Consider the following 20512-nt stretch of genomic DNA (forward strand, 5'->3'; position numbering starts at 1 on the left):
CAAGCCCGAAACGTAAGTTGCCTATTTAATTTTCCACGCTTCGGTAATCAGCTTCTCTCCTTTTCCCCACTCTTGAATTCACGGTGTTTTCATCCGTCAGGCCGCTGATTACAATAATGCGGTTCCTCCTGGCTGATTGCATCTCTTTCTCTCTCTCTCTCTCTGTCTCTCTTTAGGCCCACAACACAACAACACTGGAATCCGGCGTGCGATAAAAACCGGAAGACCGTTAATATACCTAAAATAAACACACATCAAATATCACCTCCGGTCCCTAGAGGGCACTTCGCTTTCTTTCGTTCTCCTCACCTTTTTCGGGGGAGCACGTGCTCGCTTCCAAAACGCGATTCCGATACTGCGAAGCGCGCGCCAAAATTCTCAACCTACGTCCTTTCGGCGGTTTTTTTCTCCTTCAATTTTCCCGAAGGTCCACTCAACCGCGCGAATCCGAAAGAGATCGGAAACCACCAGTAAAGCTAGAAAATATGTAGTCTAAATGTTGGCGCGCGGCGGAAAATTCGACTCTCGTGCACTCAACACAAAAACACGGATGGATCGTCAATCGTTGGTCGGTGCGATTCGTTCGAGCGAAGGAAAACGACTGCGGCCCATCCGAAACCGAAAACCCCGAAACGGATTCCCAAGTGGGAGGCAAACGGAATGCGCTTACCATACTACACATACCTTCCACTAGTAGGAGGAAGCAAGCGAAATAAAAAACGGAACCAACCGTTGATCGTCGTCGTCGTCGTGCTCTATGGGTTTTCCTCCCCGAAACGTTTTACGGTTTGCTGCGCTTCGACCACTATAGGAATTACTAGAGGAGCGTTTGGCATATGTACAAGGAGGCATCCAAGCAAGCGAACCGGCAGCAACAACAGGCAAATCATAAGTCTAAACGTCAACGACGACGCTCTCCTGCTTTCCGAACATCATTTTCTCGACCGTTTCCACGTGCCACCATGTAGTGGATGATAAGTTGAGACCCCAGTCATATGGTCGCCTGTTGTAACGACCATCTGATGCTCTGCATCAGATGACCCAAACATAAAAAGCGCGAGGGGAAGGATAATTCAATTTTGGAAAATAGCTTCCACACACGCGTCTGACGTAATATGGCGGAGGAAATGATCGATCATTATTTATGTTTTCCCCTGTCAATTCCGGAAAGTTTACTTTGAAAACGACAATTCCAAAAGTAGGTAGCCATTTCAACCATAACACCTATTGATTGGGTCAGGAATCCTCCAAGGTAGTGCAAAATATTGATAATATACTCCGAGGCATCCGGAGTTCAAATTTGTGTTCCATTTGTGGGCGATAAATACTGATTGCATAAATGGTTGTAGATCTACAAAAAAACAGATCTATCATGCGTCACACATTTTGAGATGAACTATAGAAATGATCATGCCGGAAATTTGCTTCACTGAACTAGAACTTGCACCTGGGAGAGCTATCGGAATTTTGTCGCATTTGAGTATAAATATTTAATTGCTCGAGAAGGAAAGGGTCAACTCAGCAGAAATAACCGGAAATTAGGAATTATATCACGGCAATGCAACGAGTTACGACTCGCGCACCTGTTGAAATGTTGCCATTCCAATGACCTCTCAATTGCGTAAATATTGACAAATAAACTTTTGAATAAATTTTATCTTTCTATCTGAAACCTTACTCAGCACTCGAGTTTAAACAGAATTTAAGGATTTGTAAAACAACCGGTAATACTTAAAGGATTTGTACAACAGCCCTACAACATAAGGTTGAATTTTTTCAGCTCGTATCCGGGCCGCAAACCTCCGGGCTATTTTATCTAAAAACCTGGCAAAATCCGAGCACTTGATTTCAAAATTATCAACCAAAGCCCGGGAAATATCTGGGCAAATTTTGTAAGAACTCAGAAACTCAACAAAAATGAAGAAAAAAGGGAAAATTTTCGTTTCAATATATAGGAGCTGATTTCAAATCGTATTTTAAGCTTGCAAAAAACATTTCTTGATTAATAAAAAATTTTTGATTCTCAAATGTTTTACGTTTGATTTGGCGAAAAAAGGGGATAACTCTGGGCAAAATCTTCGCTTTTTTCAATGAAATCCGGGCAACTGGGCCGTATCAGACTTTTCTAAAATTTTGAATTAAATATGCAAACCCGGATAAAAACGGGCAATCAGACACGCTTACTATAAGCCTTAAGCCCTATAACAGCTATTTAATACCTTATTAATAACATTTATAAACAGAGTGACAATAAAGTTCCCGTAGATACTTAAAAAAAATGCTTCAAAACCGAAACCTTGCCTAATTACACTAGTTTACAGTATTTTTGAGCTAAGCGAACTGTAGATAACTTTTAATGTGTAATCGGGCACTGTATTCAAAAATGATACGAAAAAACTCAGTTGAACCGCTTTTTGAGTTATGCTCCAAACATAAAATGGCATATTTTTTGGCATATTTAATGTGAATAAATATGCAATCTATCATCTTAACTTCATTTTGCGTATGATCAACAGTATTGTTTTTATTTTGTAAATTCTTTATTTTAAACGGTTCATACCTTTAGGCTTTAAGGAGCAAAACTAGTTTTGTTTGGTTACAATTGTATGCTTATATCTAGTTCACTTTTTGAAAGATAGATAGGTAAATATGAAAATAAAAAGAATTAAATACGAAGATCAATAGCTTTTAGAAAAAGGTATATTTCGAACATGTAGTCCCAGTCCATCACAGCTAGCACATCTCTCACTGGAACATAGGGTGGTTTATATTTATTTTTCGCTTTTTGCTATTGGTACGGACCAAAAGGTGGTTTTCCTCGGGCCCGAAGGGAGTCTACACGCAAAATAATTTAGAAATTAAATGCAGGAGATGTTTCACGTAAACTCAACTTTAACTGCATTACATCGGTTCTTCGCGTGCTTTTAGTAGCTATTGGTACTTCCATTTAATAGGCACATGAGTTTCACGTAAAATCGAAGTGGAAAGATTCTAATCCGTTTTTTCAATCAATTTTCTCAAGCTTGTGGTACTGAATTCTTATAGGAAAAAAGGAATTTAAACCTGATATTTGCTGCGATAATGCACAATGAATGCGGTAATTCAGGAACATTTAGCTTAAAGGGTGTGTAAGATCCGTCTTACCACTTCCGCCGGCGTCTCAAAGACTCCCTTTTTTTTGGGCCTCAGGGCGGCACGCTTATCCACAAAAACAAATCGCAGGGAATATCAGTCGAATGAAAGAAAACTCCCAAAATTTATGCTTCTCTATGTGTACACGTATATTGCCAGACTTTACACTGCTTGCCCCCCACTTCCTTAACTAAGGCTAACCTGTTAGGGACCTTGCCCTTACTGCTACTGACGAAACCTCGAGGTCTGATGGCGACCTCGATAGTTGTTCCTGGAGGGGTTGCGTTCCAGTACAAGGGGGCTTCCGTCGTGGGAACCCCGACAGGACGTTCCAGGCTACCTTCTCCCCGAAACAAGATGGCTTCCGTCGGTGCACCAATGCGGCCTAGCGATGGGTACCAAAAACAATGGCTGGCCTAACGACGACGCCGGAAACAAAGGCTTTAGCTTAAGCCAAAGGGGTCCTGATGTCCTTACTCACACCTTTTACAATACTCTTCTCACAGTTTCGACTATGGTTGACTTTTTTCTTGGTTTTTAGTCACAAGATAATGTTCGCGCTTTGGTGGGTTTTGGAAGAGTCGACGAGGATCAGCCAGTGTTCTTTGAGCGACCTTCACCTCTCATTCAGGTCGTTGCCCTCGCCTTGGCGCTCTTGCTTTTCGAGTAGAGTTTTGTCGACATCGTTACTATCGTTAGCTATCTGCTACCAACGGGTTCAGCTGACGGCCATCTGGTGGTCAAGTTCCTAAGCTTGGTCGGTGTATGTGTCTGACAGCAGGGGGCTTAATCATCTGGGGACTGCTTTTGGGAGAGAAAACTTTACATACCAATGACACTCACTGCGATATTCTACAAATAAACAAAATTTACATTTAACGCGAACAATCTATGAAACCTCATTGGAAGTGTCATCTGGCGCTTACAGGTGTCCACGATGAAATTGTCACACACAAAATTGATTCGCAAAATTCGAGTTTTCATCCGATTGCCATCAAATTTTCAGAGATTGAAGAATGACTATTAAACTTCATTTTACCATTTTTCTCGTATTTTGTTTACAGTCCATACGCAAATGCCAGCACATTGGCCTTAACCCCGGCCATTTTTTGCATGTAAACCCGTACTTTTTTAAGTTCCTCGACTGTTTTACTACCTTAGGTCGTTTAAGAAGGTGCTGCTTCCTAATCGCCCGGTTCCGAAAGTACAAAACTAAGGCTGGGCTTCGAATCTTCAAGGTACGAAAGGCCCCTTATCGCGAAGAGAAGCAGAACAAGTCCGCGAAAACCCGTGCCAGAAAGTTGTACCTCAACATGCTGGCGAAAGTTGAATGCTGCATCATGGAGGATGAAATATATGTGAAGGCCGACTTCACACAGATCCCCGGCAACCTGTTTTTTACGGCCAAGGATAAGGAGCATGTTCACACTCAAAAGATGTCCGAATTTGCGAAGAAATTCCTGGTTTGGCAGACTTGCTCTGCTTTTCGTCACGATTAGGGGCCTTTTATACCTTGAACGTTCGAAACCCAGCCTTAGTTTTGGCCTTCTGGAACTGGGCGATAATGACGCAGCACTTTCTTAAACGGTAGTGAAGTCGAGGAGCTAAAGAAAGTATGGGTTTACATTAGACTGCCCCAAATTTGTATGGGAAATTCAAAACCTGTGAAATGTTATGCGCTTGTCCATTTTTGAAGCCCAATAACTTTTTTATCTTAACTCTTATCGAAATGCAGTCTTCGGATGAAATATTTTTCATAATTTAGGTTTTGAGAAAACCCATTTTTGAAAGAAATTGGTCGACAGGAACCAAAGTTATTGATGAAAAACTTGTTTTTCATATTTCTCCCGAACAAAATGTCTCAATATCCCATACAAACTTCAGGCTTGTTGAGCGACCCCTTCCCATGTTCCAATCTGGCCCAAATTTGGCGTGGGACCTTGTACTTGACTTTGGATCAATTGAAGCCTGCAGTGCATAACATTTTTAAAAGTCGGGTCATTTGGGGCACTCTAGTTTACATGCAAAAAACGGTTGATTCACAAGTTGTGCAGAATCTTATGGCCAGGGTTAAGGCCATTGTGCTGGCATTTGCGTATGGACTGTAAATAAAATACGAGAAAAATGGTAAAATGAAATTTAATAGTCATTCTTCAATCCCTGAAAATTTGATGGCAATCGGATGAAAACTCGAATTTTGTTAATCAATTTTGTGTGTGGCAATTTCATCGTGGACACCCTTTAGGCTAACGAGCAGTAGTAGGTATACTCTGGACGTCCTGCATGACCCAAGGTAGCGTGAAGGTAAGTGACGTTGTTTGATTTAGGGTGAGGAATCCATGTTTTTTTATTTCGGAGGTATCAGCCCCAGATGGAATATACATTTATGGCAAAATAAAACAAGTTTTCTACTGATCCTCACAAGGTAAATACTAATCATTTTGCTGATTCTATTTTTAATCATTATATTTTTTTTTCAATTTTTACAGATTTCCACAAACCAACTCGTTGGAAAGAGGAATTGATTTTTTCATTATGAGTGGAGTGTAGCGGCAGTGTGACTTACAATGATGTTACTAAATCATTAAAACGATTAAATTTAATTTATTATTATTTTATTATCCAAAGTAAAGAAGAACAAAAAAATAATAGGAAAGATCCAAATTTTATTTCTTTTATAAACACATTACAGGAAACTTCCATCCTCAAATCACGTTTGACACATTTAAAATTCACGGAATTTGTACGAGATGTTCATTAAGCAAATATTCCTATTAGGTACACTGACAAATCATTTCACACATTTTTTAAAATCCCTGAGAACTAAGGAAAAAAATCACACATTAGTGTGTGAAATTTCACACACTATGGAAATAAGTAGTCCAATACATAATATGTGTGAAGGTACTGCTGCACATTAATGTAAAACACTGCCTAAGGAAACGAAATGTTTGCTTTTCACACACTATGCAAAAAAAACGTTTAAAATGTGAAAACATGTGAAATGTAAATAGATTCACTTGCAAAATATTAATTAATTTAATTTATTTTATTAGAGAGGCTTAAAATAAATTAAATTAATTAATATTTTGCAAGTGAATCTATTTACTTGCAAAATATGTAAAATTAATCTATACGAGCTCAGGGAGGTCACAATTTTAATTAATGATAATTTAATTACGAATTACGAATTTACGAATAATGGTAATTTGATATCAGATTTCTTTAATTACAGTAAAGGGTAAAACAAAAAATTAGATTTGAAAGATTAATAAAAATTTCAAATTCAAATTCCATCGAAAGGCTTTCGATGATTTCTCAAGAAGTTATGATTTGATATTGAGAGGTTTGACAAAAATTTTAATGGATGAAATATTGTTCAATGTTGTTAATTTTTTCAATTTTATAACGTTACTAGCTGATCCCATACGAACTCAGTTTCGCTTTCAACTTTGAATATGTCATGAACAGTTTGTATGAAAGCCGATTGCCAAGCTATTTCTAGATGCACTTCCGAATTCATTGTTTAGTAACAATTGCAAAAATATTGGACGATCACTTTTTCTGCGTCTGCTGCTAAATTTGAAATCAGAAATCAATTGACCGTGCCAAAAAATCCTCGTGTATAAATATCGACTCGATCGTCACATAACTACGTAATTATAGCCAAAAAAGTTAAACCCCTTTCGAAGGCCTCTTATACAATCTTTGAAATCTGAAATTCATTGTCCTTCCCTGAAAACTCCCGTGTGCATATTTTCAAAGCAATCCAATGCATAATAACGTCAATATTGCTAAAAACAGTGAAAAATTAGTCAATATGGACGACCCCTTTTGTCGAGCCCTGGCAAAACATTTGACATCTGAAATCCCGTCCCCGAAAACTACCGCGTGCAAATTTTCATCTCAATCCGATGCCAAATAACGACGATATTGCAAAAATATTGAAAGGTTAATAAGGACGACCCCCTTTGCCGGCCCCTTACACTGAATTTAATTCCTGAAATTCATTGCTCGTCTCTTTAAACACTCGTGTGCCAATTTTCATCTGAATCCGATGTGCATTCACAGTGATTAGTTAATATGGATGACCCCTGTTTTTAATTTGGATAAGTGAAATTAATTGTTTGTCCCTAATAACTCCTATGTGAAAATTTTCATTCCAATCCGATGCAAAATAACGTCAATATAACTAATATATTGAAAAGTTAATAAGGACGACCTCTTTTGCTGGCCCTTTACACTGAACTTGATACCTAAAATCAATTGCACGTCACTCAAAACTATCGTGTAACAATTTTCATCTAAATACGACGAATAATAACGTCAATATCGCAAAAACAGCGAACAATTCATATGGACGACCCCTTTGGCTGACCCCTTACACAAAATTTGTCATCTGAAATCGATTGCTCGTCTTTCAAAACACTCGTGTGCAAATTTTCAACACAATCCGACGAAAAGTAACGTCAATATCGCGAAAACAATATTTGTCTTGTATGCCGACCTCCTTCCGAAAATCTGAAAACATTTTTCATCATTCCTGATCCTAATGGGTATCCACGGCTGAGTCTATAGAGGATAAACAAACATGCAGAAATTGCTTTTTATAAAGGGTGTTACGGTCAAAATTTGGTCAATATCACCTTGACGTATTTCTTTCAATTTTGCATTTAAAAAACCTGAACACCCCTCATTTTGAAGGTGTATGTGTTGCTCCTATTTTGATTTGGGAATTCACTTTTCAGTTGTCAAAATGCCATCCAAGGAAGAAGAGCAGCGTATCAAAATTTTGCTCACGCATCGCGAAAATCCGAGCTACTCGCACGCAAAATCGTTAAAAGTTGCCAAATCAACCGTTACAAATGTAATTCAAGTGTTTGGGGAACGTTTGTCGACAGCCAGGAAGTCTGGATCGGGGGGAAATCGAAAACCGGAAGCCACTGAGACAACAAAGAGAGTTGCCGGTAGTTTCAAGCGAAGCCCTAACCTCTCTCTCTGATATGCCGCAAATAAGCTGGGTGTATCGTCTACAACCGTGCATCAAGCCGAAAAACGAGCTGGACTATCGACTTACAAGAAGGTAGTGACTCCAAATCGCGATGATAAACAAAATACGACGGCCAAAGCGCGATCCCGGATGTTGTACACGACGATGCTGACGAAGTTTGACTGCGTGGTAATGGACGAGGAAACCCACGTCAAAGCCGACTACAAGCAGCTTCCGGGGCAGAAGTTTTATACGGCAAAAGGAAGGGGAAAGGTTGCAGATATTTTCAAGCACATGAAACTGTCAAAGTTCGCGAAGAAATATCTGGTTTGGCAAGCCATCTGTACCTGTGGCTTGAAAAGCAGCATTTTCATAGCTTCCGGGACTGTCAACCAAGAAATTTACGTGAAAGAGTGTTTGAATAAACGTCTTCTGCCTTTCCTGAAGAAACACGGTTGTTTCGTACCATTTTGGCCAGATTTGGCATCTTGCCATTACGGTAAAAAGGCCATGGAGGGGTACGCCGCCAACAACGTGCAGGTGGTTCCCAAGGACAAGAACCCTCCCAACACGCCAGAGCTTCGCCCAATTGAGATATACTGGGCTATTGTCAAGCGGAACCTAAAGAAGACCAAAAAAACTGCTAAGGACGAGCAGAAGTTCAAGGCAAAATGGCTTCCGCGGCGAAGAAGGTGGACAAGGTCGCTGTACAAAATCTGATGGCAGGGATTAAGCGTAAGGCCCGGTAATTCGGATTTGGAAAAAGGGAAGCCTAACTGACTATTTTTCCTGAATTTTATACTAATTAAACTTGAAAAAGAAATTTAATTTGATTTGTTAAATGAACGATTTCACCGATTTACACGCGTTTTCCCTTGACCAAATTTTAACCGTATCACCCTTTATTGTATGATAATTAACAATCTAGAAAAATATCGTGAAATTAATTTAATTTGAGATTAGCTTCACGGGCAGCACAAACATGTCTCGAAGGGTGTACTGACCGCGGGTCGCGGGTTACCCATCCCTGGCTTAGATAAAAGTTAGGTTCGTTCCTATATACTGTAAAACATAGATATTGGAGAGTAATCAATGGAAAGTAATCAAAGAAAAAAAAATTTAAATTACCGAAAGTTCCTAAATAACGGTCAAAACTTCCCTTAACCCCATTGTTTTTGTCAATTTGAAAAAACACCTTTTTTAACCTTTAAATATGCAATTTATTCCATAAAATATTCCAAAATTGCCCCCTAATGCACTAAATACTCTAAATAAGAGCATGCATAAATTTCTTTAAATTTCCCTAGAAATAATTTTTCAAATTTTCGTTACAAATAAAAACCATGTTGAGCGACTACTCTCATAGCGAAGGTCAGAATAATGAGTAGAAGAATTTTTTTTTAATCATAAAATTTGATCATGAGCTTTGGTTGTTAAATAAATATGCGATCATCGCTCATGTTAAGCTGAAAAATCAATCCGTAAAATCAATACCTCATTTGTATTTGTCAAAGTTGTTGTTTATCGCACATTACTCGTGATAATGATGCTGGCTAGTATGAGAGGGAAAAAACTAATGAGTTGGCATCGTGGTAAGAAGAGGGAAAAAACAACATAGTGGTCATCATCAAAAGATGGCATTGCATTGCAATGTCTCGGAGATTGCTCGAAAAGTTAAGAAGCGACCTAAACAAAAATCACGACAAGGTGCCAATCGATTGAGTAAATAACTGACATCATTTTAATGTAGAAAACAAAATGATTCCCAAATAAGCAATCATTAGGCTCTCAGAATTATTAGATGTTTATCAACTTGATGACATGTTCATACGAAAATTTGTACCATAGTTTGACCTACAACTTCTATGTTTACCAGCTTTGAGATGCTAGAGGACGTCATTGGCCCAAAACATCATGAAGTTAATTCCTGGAAGATTTCGATTCTTCTTCAATAATCTACCATCAAACCTAATCCACCTTAAACCTAAAACTATATTGTTTCTTAGAATGAATGAAAATGTTTTGCCTAGCTAGACCAATATAAACCTGCTCAAAACGGCAGGATCTTTCGCTTCCCCAATAACCTTGATTCAGGGGGAGGTGGAGAAATCAATCGACGAAAGCAAACCCCGGGACCGATTTCCAAACATCAAAATATTATTCCTAATTTTATGGGAAAGTCAGAGAAATACAATCGGGTCGGAGAAAACAAACAATCCAGCACCTGCACCACGCCATCTTCCACTGACCGCCTCTAGTCATTCCATTTAGTTGGCTTAATGTTAACCGGGGTAAGGTTTTTGTTTCAGGAAATGGATCAACCGGCCGACCTTTCAGCGCCAATTTTCTAAACATTCGAAATTTACTGAGAACGAAGAACGAATGATGGAAATGTGTCGATCTTTCCGTACCTTACGTTCGGTCGTCCATTCGAAAGTCGTATGCAAATGGTGGTTTAACTTAGTCTCTAACTAAGTGATTCGCAATATATTCTAGCTAGGCAAACGAAGGTAGATACCCACATGTGTGCTGATTCTACGATAGGCAAACTTCTGAATTCGGATGCACCACACATGCAGAGGAAAGGTGCTCGAAAAGTTCCTTCGTCGGACGCACTGAACCGAAAAGTTTTGTGTGGTACAAAGTTTTACGGTCGTTCGCTCGCTCGTTCGCTCACTAGAAGATGTTCGGAGGGTGAAATGGGCAATATGTTGTCAAACGTCATTATTTGTTTTTTTCTTTCGTTCGAAAAAAGGAAAAATTCAAATAAAACTGTTTAAATTTAAGGATTGGAACGTGTCATGCCTCACGTTGGAATGTATAAGTAATGCACAAATTCCTACTCTACCCTAACGTAGCTGCACTAGTTAGTTGTGTACCTTCAAACAACCGAGTGGTCTTTTACTGCCGGTTGCTGATTCACTTACTTTGCTGTGTTTTACCTGGCTTAGCTGGCTTGAGCTGGTGGGTGCCATATGAATGAAGATGCGTTCCACTTGGCTGGCGCCTCTGGTGTTATTTATACCAAAATGTTTCCACGTTAGAAGGGGTGTTTGAGTCGATTTTGCTCCAGAGAAACTCATCCATCACTCAGCAGCTGGAGAAACTTACTAGCTCTATGGCTTTGTTTTCATTTACTCTCCTCTTATCATGTGATATTACTGAAAAATATGTTCCTATCTCTAAAGCTAACTTAGTTTAAACTTCAGGAAGCTCCAGGGTTGATTTTCTCCGGTCAATCTAGCTTTTGTGAATATTTCATATCCTTTCACTATGTATTTCTAGAAGATGTTTGAAAGAAAGAAAAAAAACAGTAACTCTAATCTTTTCATAAATGGAATATTTAGCCATTTTCCGAGTCTTTTTTAGGCAAAATTAAAATATTTGGTCGGTGAGTCTACATACGCTTTGTTTTTTTTTTAAGATTTGTAGTCCATGTTTATAAATTTTCATCAGTACAATGGAGTAGCAAGGTTTTTCTATCAAAATTTTATTTTTTCATTTTCATTTAAGGTTTTGTCATACCGAAACATAAAAAAAATCAAGGGCAGAAAATATTAGTGATTTGAATTGAAAAACTTATAAGCACGTTTCAACTGGAAAACCGATTTTTATTTTTCGTTATTCAGTAATAAATTGCACAGCATTAGAAAGGTTATTCCTTGAGCTTCATTTTCCATCAAAAGATATTCAGTTCTCTTTTTTTAGAATTGAGTATGTTGTAGTTGAAATTTTAAAATTTAAGTACGAAAATAAACTGGTTTTTACAGTCATTCTTTATTTAAAACATAACTTTGTTAAAAATCTAGCTACATAAAAAAAAAATATTGAAAAATGATAGTTTAAAATCCATGAATGAATTCAATTATCAAGTTTTAAACCAAATTAAGAAACTTATTTTTTTCGAGGAGAAAGCCATGACTTTTGGGCGACGCTAATGCCAAGAAAGGGGGAGTGATGGCATTTTTATACTATATTTTTGGTGATCTGTGAAGGAATTTTTTTTTTCACTTGACTTGTTGGATATGCGGATAATTATGTGAAAGCGCATCCTTTCCATCAGATTCGTGCAAGATAGTTGGCAGTTTCTGGATGTTCAAAATTAAGATGTTCAAAACGTGTGGATGCAGTCTCCACAACGCAAGAATAGTGAAAATTTTGGGTGGAGCTTATAAGGCCGGAACAAATTTCAAATCCTTCTTTTGTCTCTCAGAGTTGGGACATCGCGAGGGGGGGGGGGGGTCAATAAAAAACAATGCCAAAAACAAATAAATTAGAATAAATTGCACGGAAGCTTTTATGCAACAAAATTGCATACTATATCTTAACACAAAACTTATAAAACAAGTAATTTTTTATCGAATAATTCAATCAAATAAAAAAAAAAACAAAAGGTTAATAACTCTCATCTTCTTAAATTTGCTTTTTGGTCTTGTAATCTTTTAGATAATGGATTTTTTATACAGACCCCGTTCGTTTTTGGCAACACGCTCGTAAATTTCATGTTGCCAAAATCGAATGTTGCCAAAATCGAACGGATTTTTTTGTCACTTTTTTATTTCAAATTTATATTTCAAATTATTCTAAATTTATGTAAAACCTTATATAAGCATAAAATTTTTCAATTTGGCTCAATTATATTAGTTCTAAGCAGTAAAACATGGAAAATGAATTTTTACTAATTTGAAATGAAAATAAAAAATAAAAAAGTTACAAAAAAAACCGTCTTTTTTGGATGTTGCCGAAATCGAACGGTTTTTGCTCGGATGTTGCCAAAATCGAATGTTGCCAGAATCGAATGGGGTCTGTATTGAAATTTACATAAATTTTTTCAAACTTTATTTAATTCCCCCTTCTGATTTTTTGGAAATGGGGGGTTGTCAAAAGAAGAAATTGATATTTGTTCGAGCCTAATTGAATGGGAAAGATTGTGCCCAGATTCAGTGAAAAAGGTATTTATAAGCAGATTATTGGGCTGTTAAAAAAAGGGTTTGGAAAATTTATCGGTGAATTCAGCCATGATTTGGTGAGACAATTTTCATAACATTTCAACGTGTGTAAAATAAAGAAAAAACTGGTAAGTGTCACACGAAATCAGTGCACAGAAAATTTAAAGATCATAAATACTTTCTGCCGATTCATGTGCCAGTAAAAGTAATTATGTATGTACCTGTTAGTGAAGTGATGTTGGTTTGCTGTGACTATCCCTGTCATATGTCAAATTATCAACTGTCTCTTAAGAGAACAACTGAAGGACTGAATATGGGAGCCACAAAAGATAAGTATCCTTGAGAATTTGTCGAGAATTATACATTTTGAATGTTGTTGTAAAACTTAATTTAAAAATATAAATATACGGGGTTGTTGTAAAATTTTAAATTATCTAAAAAATATTTTATGATACTTAAAACTTAATGGTTCATTGAGCTACCTAATGAAAAGTGATGCAATACGTTGCAATACGTTGCTTCAATGACATTACGGGTAACTGTGTTTGATGACTATTTGGTTGTTGTTGTTGTTGTACATTTATTTAAAGAGGGTTTTTAGTCTTGAACTTTTACCCTATGACTATTTGGTTATTTTAAAACTTCCACATTGATTCAACGCAATCTTGAATGAGTAAATTTCAAAAAACATTATTTTGTCTTTCTGTTCCTTCAAAGTTTCTTTTCAAGAGCGAGCAAAGGCGCTATATCCAAGGTCATTAGAGAACCAGAGATGATGGTGCACGGAAATCCAAAACATGCAATTCTATGAAGCGTTTATTACAGATGTCATGCTAATTTTTAACAAGAGATTTTGCTAAATGCAGCACTATTTACTATCTTTTCATAAATTAGTTAACTATATCGCGAAGTTTTGGATTTCTGTGCAGAAAAACCTTATTTCCGAAGAAGGAAGAAATCTCAACGACAATAATCATCAAGGAGCACAATCAATTTTAGCAAATGTGCTCCCAACGAGAATAACTTAAACATTTTATAATAAAATGAGCGTATAATTGGCTAGCGAACGGTAGACAATGTGCAACTCGAGACCCCATACACCCATCCTTCGGGTAGTGGTCATATAACCTCTTGTCTGCAACTCTACCTCCCCGTGGTGCTAGCTGGGGTGCGAGCAACCTTAGCGGAGATCGGGTACCCAACCCCGGTGGATGCTTTGGTCGCATGCAGACTGAGATAGGGGGCTTCGTACGCGTCTGTTCTCCATGTCAGGGGCGGCGTGCGGAGTGCAACAACGTCCTGGTGGTGTTCGGGACCCAAAACAGCAACATCACGACGGTCCTCCTGCGAGATAGTGGGGTTAGCTGCGGGCCTTGCGAGCCCGTAACTACAAAAAAACATAAGCAACGAACAACGAACAACAAATTTCAGATGGAAATCGGCAAAGACCCACGCGACGAAAAGGGACAAGCGATTGGAAACTTGGAACATGGAACTGCCGATCTCTAAATTTTGTGGGCAGTACCCACGTGCTCTCCAACGAATTGAAGAGCCGCAAATTCGACATCGTAGCGCTGCAGGAGGTATGCTGGAAGGGCTCCACGGTACGAACGTATCCAGATGGTCGTGCCATCTACCAGAGCTGCGGCAACACACACGAGCTTGGAACAGCTTTTATAGTGATGGGAAAGATGCAAAAGCGCGTGATCGGGTGGTGGCCGATCAACTCACGAATGTGCCGGTGGAGAATCAAGGGCCAGTTCTTCAACATCAACATCATCAACGTGCACAGCCCTCACCTCGGAAGTACCGGTGCCGACAAAGACGAATTTTACGCGCAGCTGGAGCGTGAATACGATCGTTGCCCAAAACATGATATCAAGATCGTCATCGGGGATTTCAACGCTCAGGTCGGCCAGGAGGAGGAATTTAAACCGACAATTGGAAGGTTCAGTGCGCCAAGCTGACCAACGAAAACGGCCTCAGACTGATAGATTTCGCCGCCTCCAAACGAATGGCCGTACGTAGTACCTTTTTCCAGCACCGCCTCCCACACAAGTACACCTGGAGATCACCGTACCAAACGCAATCACAGATCGACCACGTTTTGATTGACAGCCGGAACTTCTCGGACATCATCGACTTCAGATCCTGTCGAGGAGCCGACATCGAGTCAGACCACTATCTGGTGATGGTGAAGATGCGCCCAAAACTCTCCGTAGTGAAAAACACACGCAACCGGCGCCCGCCTCGGTTAAATATCGCGCGACTGAAGCAACCTGAGGTCGCGGCAGACTACGCGCAATCGGTCGAAGCAGCGCTGCCGGCAGAGGGCGAGCTTGATGAAGCCCCTCTCGAGGACTGTTGGGATACTATCAAGACAGCCATCAACAGTACTGCGGAGAACGTCATCGGTTATGTGGAGCGAACTCGACGGAACGACTGGTTCGATGAGGAGTGTAGGAGGGTGATGGACGAAGAGAATGCCGCGCGGGCGGCAGTAGTGCAAAGAGGCACCCGTCGAAATGTGGAAAATCACCGACAGCGGAAGAGGCAGCGAGTCCGACTTTTCCAGGAGAAAAAGCGCCGCCTGGAGGAGGAGGAGCTCGAGGAGCTGAAGCAGCTGCATCGTTCCCAAGAAATACGAAAGTTCTATCAGAAAGTCAACGCATCCCGCAAAGGCTTCGTGCCGCAAGCCGAAATGTGCCGGGATGAGGACGGAGGCATCCTGACGGACAATCGTGAGGTGATTAAAAGGTGGAAGCAGCACTTCGATGAACACCTGAACGGCGCACATGCAGGAGATCAAGACGGTGGGGGAAGGTACATCGCCGGCGTAGCCAACGACGTAGAGGAGCCAATCCCAACGATGAGTGAAGTTAAGGAAGCCATTCGCCAGCTGAATAGAAACAAGTCGGCTGGGAAGGATGGCATCACAGCTGAACTCATCAAAATGGGCCCGGACAAGTTGGCCGATTGCCTACACCGGTTGATAGTCCGGATCTGGGACATAGAACAGCTACCGGAGGAATGGAAGGAGGGGGTAATATGCTCCATCTACAAGAAGGGAGACAAATTGGACTGTGAGAATTACCGAGCGATCACTGTCCTCAATGCCGCCTACAAAGTGCTGTCCCGAATCCTACTCCGCCGCCTAACGCCACAAGCAAACATATTCGTGGGAAGTCATCAGGCCGGCTTCATGGAGGGACGGTCTACGACGGACCAGATATTCACATTACGGCAAATCCTCCAAAAATGCCGGGAACACCAAGTCCCCACGCACCATCTATTCATCGACTTCAAAGCCGCATATTTTTTTTTTTTTTTTTTTTTTTTTACAAGATGGAAATTTGACTTCAAACCATAACAGCCGGGTGTTTGCTGCCGTGTGTGGGTTTGTCCCACTAAAACCACCTTGGGCTTCGTGTGCCAGATGTGCCCCTTGGTTTCACCCTATGATACTACATCAAGGGGTAGGCTGTGCTCATGCACTTATACATCTCACCCTTTTCCTCTTTCTCAATTTTTCCTCAATTTCTCCTTGATCATCATTCTGCTTTATCCTTTTTCCTCCTTCTCCTTATCCTCTATCGTGAACTTCAGACTGGTACGGAAGACCCCGAAACGTGTGCCGGTTAGGTAACGCTTTCATAATAACTCACGCCCGTCACAGCATCCACTATCCCGGGGACCTCGAAACGTGTGCCGGTTAGGTAACGCTTTCAAAGTAACTCGCGCCCGTCACAGTAACCACTTCCGCAGGATTTCTAACCACCAAGGCATGGCCGATTGAGAAACTACCAAGCTAGAATCCCGACACGACCACCCCGAATGGTATCTCCGCTTCCTTTTGCTGCAGGAAAGATCGTAGCTGAGTACGTGAGACCTTTTAAGTCCCACCACACGTATGAGTCCAGATTAGGGTTATACCGCGCCCTAAGATCGCGTTGCTTTTGAATTGAAGTGTCATACGAGGCCCAAGACCTTTCATTAGCTTGTCAAATTTGATTGACTATCTCGCTCTCTTCGTTCATCATCTTTCCTGATCCTTATCAGATCGCGCATGATTTGCGAGATTTCGTCGACTATAGCACGCCATGACTGTTCGTCGCGACACATTTCACTCACTATGTTTTCAGCGTTCAAATTTTGAAGTTGTTGACGCCTTGAATTGAACCTGGGGCAGACAAAGATAGCGTGTTCTGCCGATTCCTCCGTCTCTACGCATTCCGGGCAATAAGGCGAGCTGATAAGCTTAAACCGATGAAGGTATTGCTTAAAGCACCCATGACCCGAAAGGAACTGCGTCAGGTAGAAGTTGACCTCTCCATACTTCCGATTTACCCAGTCTGAAAGTCTCGGGATTAGCCTATGCGTCCATCTTGCGTTGTTCGATGCGTCCCATTGCTCCTGCCACTTGAGCATTGACGCTGCTCGTTGAATATTACGCACTCCTCTAACAGCTCTTGCTTTGTAACATTCCATATCCTCCGCCAGAGTTATGTCGATGGGAACCATGCCCGCGATGACAAAAGCTGCATCTGCTGATATGGTCCTGTACGCACAGGAAACTCGCATGGCTATCAACCGATGTGTGCTCCGTAATTTGGATCTGTTGCGCTCTACCTCTATCGCGGAGCTCCAGGCCGCTCCTCCGTATCGTAGTTTCGACAGTGCTACGCTCGCAAGGAGACGTCTCTTGCTACTCTTTGGACCATGGCAGTTCGGCATAATCCAGGCCAATGAATCTATGACTTTCGATGCACTTTCGCAACAGTATTTGACATGCGCACCAAAACTTAAGCGATGATCGACCATTACTCCAAGGTATTTCAGCTGCTGTTTCGAAGATGTCGTGTGCCCTCCAACAGTAATCTCCATGTGCGGCACAACTCTTTTATTGGTCACGAGCAGAACTTCAGTTTTATGGTGAGCTATCTGAAGCTTAACTCCCTCCATCCAGATACCAACCCTTTCTACGGACACCGTTGCAAGGTCTTCTACCTCCTCGATTGTTTCGCCGGTAATCATGAGCACGATATCGTCAGCAAATCCGACTATCTGCACGCCTGCTGGTAGTTTCAGCGTTAACACCTCATTATACATGGCATTCCAAAGCACAGGTCCGAGTATGGAACCCTGTGGAACACCCGCTGTTAGGGCAGTAGATCGTATCCCAGTTTCGGTTTCGTACGTCAGGATTCGATTTTCGAAGAAGCTTCCTATTATCCTGCAAAGAGTATTGGGAACAAGCATCCTGTGAAGCGCTTTGGCAATCGCTTCCCAGCTGGCATTGTTGAAGGCATTCTTAACGTCGATCGTCACAATGGCGCAGTGACGAACACCTGTTCGCTTCTTTTTATATGCGCGCTTCGCGTACTCTGTCACCATACGGATGGCGTCCACCGTAGATCTCCCTTTCCGAAAACCGAACTGTCTGTCCGACAGTCCACTTCCGCCTTCTGTGCTGATAATAAGTCTGTTTAATATTATCCTCTCCAGTAGCTTACCAAGGGTGTCCAGCAGACAAATGGGTCTATATGATGATGGATGCCCTGGGGGTTTCCCGGGTTTCGGTAGTAGCACCAACTTCGCCGTTTTCCACGAATTGGGAAAAGATCCCTCGTCGAGACACTTTTGTAGCACCACTCTGAAGGTATCCGGAATGGTCTGTACCGCCACCTTCAGCACTGCATTTGGGATTCCGTCCGGACCAGGGGCCTTATTCACCGCAAGTTTCTTAGCGATAGCCACGAGTTCTTCGTTCGTTACTGGCTCGATGTCGTGGGCACCCGCGTCGTACGGGGTAAGTGGCCACTGCGTCGGGCCATGCTGCGGGAAAAGATGTGCAACGATCTCTCTCAGTTTTTCCGGACACTTTTCGGTCGGCGACCTTGGGCCACCGAATCTCGCCAGTGCAACTCTATAGGCTTGGCCCCATGGGTTATCATCTACGCTCTGGCATAACGCTCTGTAGCAGTTTTCCTTGCTTGTTTTAATAGCTCGCTTAAGTGCCACCCTGGCTGCTCGGTAAACGGCACCTCTCGTTTCTCTGTCGGCTTCATTTCTCGCCCGTTGAGCTCGTCGTCTCGCTTTTAGACAGCTAGTACGAAGCTCAGCTATTTCTGAAGTCCACCAGTAAACCGGTCGTCGCCACCACTTCGGTGTATTTCTTCTGGGCATGGTCATGTCGCACACCGCTACCATCATTTTCGTCAGCTGCTCAGCATTATGGACCTGGGATGAGTCCTGCATGTATACAGCTTCGGTGCACACTTCCTTGTCGAACACTTTAGTCTTCCATCTCCGCTCGTGCAATGGCAGTTGCCTTACTGCCACCGGATTTCGGTTTCCTACGCTATAGCGTATCGCCTGGTGATCGCTGTGGGTATAATCGTCACACACTCTCCAATTCATATCAGTTTTTAATGATGGACTCGCAAAGGTGATATCGATCACTGACGTTCTGTCTGGTAATCCATGCTTGCGATAGGTGCTGATGGATCCAGTGTTGCACAGCTCAACTTCCAGTCTTGCGAAGGACTCTAGTAGACTGTGGCCCCTAGGGTTGTTGCACCTACTACCCCAGTTTACCGCCCAGGCGTTGAAGTCTCCTCCTATTACAACAGGGGCCTTTCCTGCCAGTTCGTGAGTGAGTTCATCCAACATTGTGTTGAACTCCCCGATCGTCCATCTTGGTGGAGCGTAGCAGCTACAGAAAAAGATACCGTTAATTTTGGCAATCACGAATCCGTCCCGAGAATCTACCACTATCTCCTGGATAGGAAAACGTCCCGTGGCGTAGACAGCAGCTGAGCCAGACCTGTCCGCTGCCCAATTACCGTTTCCAGACGGGATTCTGTATGGTTCTGATAAAAGCGCCACATCACACTTCTTTTCGCCTACCGTTTGCTCCAGCAGAAGCTGTGCAATCTCGCTATGGTTGAGGTTTAGCTGGATTATTTCCAGTTTTACTGGCTTGCCTTTGCCTTTATATATACCGGACATTCCAAGCCACCAGTTTCGTGGACATTTCCATCCTCCTGCTTGCATAGCATACATTTCGGCTGTTTTTTGCATTCTCGAGAGAAGTGTCCCTCTTCACCGCATCTTCGACAGCATCGTGACCGGTCGGGTCCGTTGCAGCTTCGGGATAGATGACCAAAATCCCAGCAGTTGAAGCAGCGTTGCATCTGCTTCGGTATCCTGGGTGCGGTTTTAAAATGCCCTATTGACCACCCTACTCTTACACTTCCTACCGTCAGTAGCTTGTTGGCCGCTGTTGGTGAGAGGCGAATCGTTGCAATCTGCATTCCACCGTACGCCTTTCTTAATTTTATAGCTACCGATTCGTTGCTCATGCCAGGTATGCTGGAGAGAGCTTTCTCGAGCTCCTCTGCAGTGGTAAACTCATCAAGGTCCTTACATTCAATGGACG

At 41.6% G+C, this 20512-nt stretch overlaps 1 protein-coding gene across 10 annotated transcripts in view; it reads right to left on the bottom strand.

Moving 5' to 3' along the window:
• The window catches only part of LOC129747799 (uncharacterized), a 63405-nt gene extending 62800 nt beyond the window's left edge, over positions 1 to 605 (bottom strand). For 2 of the 10 annotated variants that reach the window (XM_055742154.1, XM_055742156.1), the window contains exon 1: positions 388 to 605. The gene's annotated coding sequence lies outside the window, so the exon portion shown is untranslated. Of the gene's footprint in view, positions 1 to 238 lie in introns of all 10 variants that reach the window. The other 8 variants (XM_055742147.1, XM_055742151.1, XM_055742146.1 and 5 more) reach the window with 4 other exon arrangements.
• Between the last annotated feature and the right edge of the window lie 19907 nt (positions 606 to 20512).

This window comes from Uranotaenia lowii, chromosome 2 (genome assembly GCF_029784155.1).
Source record: "Uranotaenia lowii strain MFRU-FL chromosome 2, ASM2978415v1, whole genome shotgun sequence".
Lineage (NCBI taxonomy): Eukaryota > Metazoa > Arthropoda > Insecta > Diptera > Culicidae > Uranotaenia > Uranotaenia lowii.